Source organism: Scylla paramamosain, unplaced genomic scaffold (genome assembly GCF_035594125.1).
Source record: "Scylla paramamosain isolate STU-SP2022 unplaced genomic scaffold, ASM3559412v1 Contig14, whole genome shotgun sequence".
Lineage (NCBI taxonomy): Eukaryota > Metazoa > Arthropoda > Malacostraca > Decapoda > Portunidae > Scylla > Scylla paramamosain.
In genome coordinates this window covers 957,501-965,367 of record NW_026973679.1, presented here as the reverse complement: position 1 = coordinate 965,367, position 7,867 = coordinate 957,501, and positions in this window count along the sequence as shown.

The following is a 7,867-nucleotide window of genomic DNA, read 5'->3' as shown; positions in this document are numbered from 1 at the left end:
ATGTGAGGTTGTATGGCTCCCTCTCACTACTGGGGATGGAGTGACGCCGGTGTGCAAACCATCGTGGACGACCTTGCATGGTTGTGAAAACATTACTTGTTATCATTTCTACTTTGTTTGTTTACATATCTATTTCAGAACGCATGCTTGAGTTCCAGCGTATTGCGGGCTGGTGGATGAGCGGCCCGTCCGGGAGTCTCAGGGGGCGTGGCTGCCCGCCACCACGTGCGGGCTGACGGGCAGCCGCGGCACTCCCGCCGCACACGCACACACACACATACACACACACACACACACACACACGGAATGGAGGGGACTGTCGGTCGGCACACGCACACTTGTCATTCTGTGCTTCGAGCTGAACTTTTTTTTATTTTTTAAATGATGTGCATGAATAATTAATATTACCAATATGTCAATGGTAAAAAAAAAAAAAAAGTAAACTAAACGTTGACTGTCGCTGTGCCCAACACACTGAAATGACTTGTCACTTCCATACACGGCACCAAGCGAGCCAACCCTTACAGGATTACAGCAAATAATAATGATACTGATAAGAAATAATGCATTGATATAGGTATCACACTGTAAAAAAGACAGAGATATAGAGGAACTATGGCACACACTATAGGGAATGAATAGTGTGTGTGTGTGTGTGTGTGTGTGTGTGTGTGTGTGTGTATGTGTGTGCGCGCTCCACAAACCGCACCTGAGACACAGAGGGGAGTCATTCCCTGCTGACCACCTCCTGACCAGGCTTCCCTATACACACCACCACCGCCACCACACATGGCACACTCAGCACGCCTCCCAGCCCTGGGTTGCGCCAGCCCAGCAAGGGAGGCGCTGCAGGGCCTGATGGCGGCGAGGCGGAATTGGGAGATTCGTAAAATTACCAGATAACTCACAGGGGCAAACTTATTTCCACAACAGAACTTCTCTTTCCTATTATTCTTTTCGAGACAAAGACGCTAACGCCTCCCCGTGCCGCGCCTTCTCTGCTCGCTTTTGGACAACCAGTTTTATTTCCATACAAATGAAGGGAACCCCGGTGCCCCAGAGGAACCTCCCGAAGGACAAGATCAATTTCAATTACAGGGAGTCATGTAAGCCCTGGGTAAGCCACTCAGGCTGCGGGGGAGGCACCAAGACAAAAGGTTTTAGTTTGTTTCCACTTTAAGAGGCGAGGTGATGAAAAAGGCAGACGCGTTTCGGAAAAAGAAAAAAAAAAAAGGGAATGTGCACGGGAGGAATGGATGGCGGAGCGACGCAGGGAGTGGGCGCCCGGCACACTTGTGTCACTAAACGTCTGAGGTAATGACTTTAGGAATAGGAGTACACCAACTGTTTTAGGAGCGGCAACTAAGCTGTGTTTTCTTCTTTTTTTTTTTTTTTTAGAAGTACCTCTTTTACTCTGCCATTGGTCAGCCTTCTTCACACACACACACACACACACACACACACACACACACACACACACACACTCAAATGCAGATATTAATTAATACAAGAACTTGGTCAGCGTCCTTGATACATAAAAATATAACATCAATAAAATATAATAATAATAATAATGATAACAATAATCATAATAATAATAATAATAATAATAATAATAATAATAATAATAATAATAATAATAATAATAATAATAATAATAATAATAATGCTAATAATAATAATAATAAGACACAAACACAGTAAGACAGACACAGACAAAACCATACAGACACAGAGACATTCAACCACACAGAAAGACGAAAATGAGACGCTTCGCTTTACTCGTATAGTTGTGAAGCTTCTGAGGGGCGTTGCTTGAAGATAATAGAGAACAGAGGTGTGACAATAACAGTAGATGGAGCGCAGAGTTTGATTAAGGTCTCCAGTGTGGGTAGGTGATACAGCCTTATGGGACGCCTTCACTAATAAATATGGAAGGAACAGGAGAGGCACGGCAGATACAAAATTGCCTGGGGAAATTGGAATTGAATTAACAAAGAGAGGATGCATGCAAGTGAATGGTTCTCCACTAAGAACTCCTGCCATGTATTACTCTACCTATGTGTATATTTTCCACCCTAAAAGGAGAGGAATTGGAAATCGTTGAATACACACGACACCAAGCATGTCCTCTGTTGTCACCTCTTGTAAAGGTAGTGTAGGGGTGGAAATCTGTTCCTTCCCTGGCTGGAGAAAAGGAAGGGCGTGTTCACTATGCTATAAATTTCACAAGAGTTTCATCTGCAAGCGAGCTACAGATGACACAAAATACGTCCTCTGTTGTTACTTGTTATATGAGAAGAGTTTTGTTCCTTTCCTAGTTGGAGAAAATGTAGTACTTATTTGTCATACAATACTATGAATTTCCTGAGAGCTTCACTGGTAGGGGAGGTTTACAGGACACAAAACCTGTCGCCTGTCATTTCTTTCAAAGCTAGCAATATATTCCCTCCCTGGTTTGAGGAGCAGAAAGCAAATGTTTATTATAATATTAGTGCCCTGATTTGCACGGGTGGAATAGGCAGGGAAGTCGAGGAAATGGATCATAACAGAGGTGCACAATCCTGTCTGCTGGCACACTTGTGAAACTTTCATCTGCAGTTGAGTAACAGACCACACTCATGCTCGCTGCCTGACCGTTCTCGTCATTAGTCCTTCCACTGTAAGAGTAAAAATTTTGTTCTCATAGTCGTGTACAGCTTCTCAGTCACTTTTCTTTTTTTGCGTCAATCTCTTTAATACTTTTGTAGCTTGGGAAACACAGAATTAAACTCTTATTCTCTCTTTTTTCTGCGTCCATGCTAACTATTTCTGCACAGCGCTGTCAATGTTAATAAAGACCAGAGCAGTAAAGGAATCAAATCCTCTGATGTGCTGAGAACCTGTCACTCATTTATCAACAGATGAGAGGACTTGCTTGCACCGGTGAAGGAAAATTAAGCACAGTGGAAGTGAGAACGGCAGGATAGTCTACGTGCTTCTGACCAGGACTGCACGACGGACGACCGCATGGAAGGAAATTACTAGTTTTGTGGCGGTGAGTTATGGTGCGGGAGTAGAGTGGCGCCAAGTCCCCTGAGAGAGATTCAAAGGATTACCGAGGGAAGTACATAAGAACATAAGAACATAAGAAATAAGGGAAGCTGCAAGAAGCGACCAGGCTTACACGTGGCAGTCCCTGTATGAAACACTCCTACCTATTTCCACCTATCATCCCCATCCATAAACTTGTCTAATCTTCTCTTAAAGCTCTCTAGTGTCCTAGCACTAACTACATGATTACTGAGTCCGTTCCACTCATCTACCACTCTATTCGAGAACCAATTTTTTCCTATCTCCTTCCTAAACCTAAATTTTTCAAGCTTGAACCCGTTATTTCTTGTTCTACCCTGGTTGCAGCTGGCGTGGTATTGTGGCTCAGGAGGAGACTTAGAGGCTAGGGACACGAATGTGTGTGTGTGTGTGTGTGTGTGTGTGTGTGTGTGTGTGTGTGTGTGTGTGTGTGTGTGTGTGTTCCATCTATTTTTTCTCATTACTTAGTGTACCTTAAGAAAGAACAAACCCGTAAGGAGCGCCACTGTCTGTTCTTTGTGGTCTTAAAAAAATATATATAAATAAACAGAATAAAAAATAAACAAAAATTTTCCTTTGTCTTGAGAGTCAAAGTTAAAGTTTTCTCATTACAGTGCAATGCTAAACAGACGGCAGAGGCTCGTGCGTGAAGGCAGGGAGACAACGGGTGACAAAATTACAAGAGGTCACGGATGAGGTAAATACTTCAGCGTTCTTTGGCGCCGCACACCAAAGATATCAAGTGACATTCTTTAATATAATAATGAAAAGATAAAATAAGACAAGACAGTATAGAAAAAAAAACGAAAAAGAAAAGAAAATACAACACATATACAACCATTATATATAACCATTATATATATATATATATATATATATATATATATATATATATATATATATATATATATATATATATATATATATATATATATATATATATATATATATATATATATATATATATATATATATATATATATATATATATATATATATATATATATATATATATATATATATATATATATATATATATATATATATATATATATATATATATATATATATATATATATATATATATATATATATATATATATATATATATATATATATATATATATATATATATATATATATATATATATATATATATATATATATATATATATATATTATATATATAACTGTCTTCTTGTTTGTGCTTCAAAAATTTCTAATACACAACAGACCCGTCGCCCCGCCGTCCTACCGCTGCACCAAGGAAGCTGGAGTGTCTTCATCTTCTTCGCGGTGTACACACATGAAGCTGGCTAGGAGCAGTAGAATTCACGGCGCCGCCCCTTCTATTCCTTGCAGGGTGCAGCGCCGTGAGTCATAAACAAGGTTGAGTCAACGAGGCTGGAGTGCACACTAATGCCAATATGGAGACTAATGTTCACTGGGCCGACAGCATCCCAGATGCCAGCACACACTCACACACGATAAGGTTATGAACAGAGTTTTGTTCAGCCTTTGTTTTTAACTCACTGTTACATGCACGAGTATTGTGCAATTAGTGGTGTAGAATGGCAGTGCCTTCACTGGTGCCTTTGCTGGGCTCAGGTAATGATCCTTTTAAAGCTTCTGTTCTCACAGGATTAACATTACCATGAAAACTCCGTCTTACCGCTTTCCTTCCGGAAGGTGCTTTTATTTTTTTTTTTAATCATTATAGTTATAAGAAAGACCTTTGTTTCAATTTCTTCTGGATATTTATTTCCCTCAAGATGACGTCACTTGCAGCAGCAGCACCACGCAGCATCGTGACGGCAGCGTGAAGGTGCCGCCCTGTATGGAACTCCACCTGCCACACGCTGATGGTGGCATGACTTGTCTCTCCTCGCATCAAGAGCCTGCCAGGGCACTGCTGGTGGTCTGGCTGCACCTTGCTGTGCATCTCTGTACTTCCTTGGATACCAGCAGGACACAAAATGTTATTTGAATATTGCAAATGCTGATTTCTTACATTTTGTGCTCCTTACCTCCCTCCATTAACATACAGATAATGGATTTTTTTTGCCCTCATATGAATATATTAATGTACATGAAGTTAACTCCAAGTCTTGAACGATGCGCTGAGCTTATGTTTGTATGATGTGGAAAGGACACGGCATCACATCGCGAGGGTCTGCCTGAGGCGCTGGTACAGATCAACGACACGAGTGCGTCCCGGTGTGGCGCGTGAGAAACAAGTTTAATTGCTACTGGGAGAGGTCGGAGTGGGACAGCTGACCAACTCGTATCGTGGTCGGAAAGCTGAGAGGCTGCTGACATTTTAAGAGTATAGTATAGATTTGACCACGGGAGGTGTCCGTCAAGGTATTATGAACGTAAGCAAATAAAGGAAACTGCAAGAAGCCATGAGTCCTACACGTGGCGGTCCCTGCATGAAGCACACCTGGTTATTACATGCGTGACTCCCTGAAAAACATTGTGTCCTACACCAGTTCGGTGCCAACACTCCCACGGCTGCCGCACACTGCCGCTACATATAAACCTCTCTCTCTTCACTGGCTGCAGACATGATGTGATTTAAAATAATTCTTAGGAAATGTTTGTGGGTGTGCGTGAGTGGATGCGTACGTGTGGGCGCCTCGTCTAGGCTACACCGTGTACATTCCGTATATTTCTACATAAAGGCACAAAAAAAAAATTCTAATTGCTTGCTCTTTATCCCTTAATGTAAAGTGACTATGGAGTGCCCAATTTTTACTGCAGTACGCACACTCATAGCCACTATTACTTAGCTTCATGTGCCTCAACTATATTGTAACTTCCTTTTATCTTAGGCCAAGCTTTCACCACAAATGAAAATTATGTTTCCTTTCCCTTCCACGTGAGTTCATGGTATCATTTCCCTTCAGCCAATCTCCCTCCAGCTTAAATTCAACCTCCGCGCCTCACATTCGCCGGTCTTCCTTCCTCCACCATGTGTTCAGCGCGCGACTTTCTCCTCTTCTGCCCTACATTTCAATTCCGATAAATTTCCCCTGGCAAAAGAAATCGACATTAACGAAAATTGTATAGCCATTGGAAAATTATATTATAGTTTAGTATGCCAATATCTGGAGGCAGCCTTTCCTCTCCTCTCCTCTCTCTCTCTCCTTCCTTCCTTCCTTCCTTCCTTCGAACTGACCCTATCACGCTTCCTTTTCTCCTTTACTATACTGTGCTTTTCCCATCCAATGTCCCTCGTGTGTTTCCTCGGGTCTTTTTAACTGATTAATTGCAATACTCCCAACTAGAAGCACAGTGCAAGGTATTCATAAGTCGTAGTAAGGGACATATTCTGAAACACTTCTACACCGCAACTCGACTACTTTCAGAAGGCTCTAGTTGAAGTTACACCGATTATTAAAAGCGTTTATGCAGTTCTAGTGAAAGATTAACAGGGTTTCTACATGATTAACAGGAGAAACACTCGAGAGAACCCGCCTAATAATTTCTGTGGCATTTGAAAATATTCGTGATGAGAAAGAGAAGAGTTTCAGAATTACGGCCTCAGAAGAATGCCAAGCGCCTTTTGAATCTCTACTTACATTTGGGAGAATTTAAACCTACGTTCAAGTAAGCGAGTATCTTATGATCTTTAATTTCCCGGCTACATATCAACGTCCTTCCTGTCTTCCGCCTCGCTGCGAATCACTACCTCTCTTGAATCTTTTTGCCTATGTTTGTTGGTCTCGCATTCCTCAGCGTATTGTTTTGACCTCCTGGTTACATTTCATCGCCTTTCCATTTCTACCTTCGCCAAGTGCACGAGGAAGTGAAAGGGATTTGAAAGAGTATTGTAGTATAGGAGTGAAGCTAGTTGGTATAATGAACTACTGAACTACTATTTACTACTCTATCGTCAACATAAACAGCTGTATGGTCATTGTTTCTCCTTTTTTTTATTTCAAGGGAGGAATAAAGATGAAAAGTCTGATTAAAAAAAATCATATTCAAAGTAGAAAAGTTAACATAAATTTTAGACCACTCACACTCTAGACATGGCAAGTTGAGTGTGTGTGTGTGTGTGTGTGTGTGTGTGTGTGTGTGTCGTGATGATCTAAGGAAAAATCCAGAAATTTCTAAAGAATTGCTTAAGAGTGTTCATGAGTGTGACGATAGCAATAAAAAAATAAAAAAAACTAACAGCGGAAAAAGATCGTAAATAAAGTGTAATCTAAGGCTGCTATTGACTGTGGGGAGGGTTTAGAATTTTAGATGAGGGCCTGAAGGAGTAACCAGCCCCGATGTCCCTGCTTTCCTGCGCACTACTGCCAACAAAAAACTCGAAAAAAAAAAAAAAACGAAAAAAAAGTTTCAGTAAAAATCCAGGCACATTCTCGTATTCCTGGAAAGAAAAAAAGAAAGTGTGTCGTGTTCTATTTACCCAAATCTTGACTTTAAATACGTGTCTTTATTTGGCGCCTGTGTGACTCCATTCAAGGGTAAATTATTCTCCCCTCATTAGCATACTTTAAATTTCCATAATTGTTTCCATCATCAAGGCATCCTTATTCACACAGGAGATACTTCTAAACTGATTTTCTTGGGGTAGTATTCTTAGACGTGTTAAAGTTTCATCAGGGCAATTTTGAAAGGCCACTGCGATGCTTAGACGCGTTTTTCATTTTTTTTTTTCTCTCTCATTTGATGATTTTGGAACCCTTAAACTATCACTATAATGATGCAGACATCCCTGGAGATGCCCAATATCTTCCACTGGAGTCTGTTAAGTGTAATCTAGATAAGGTTTTCATTA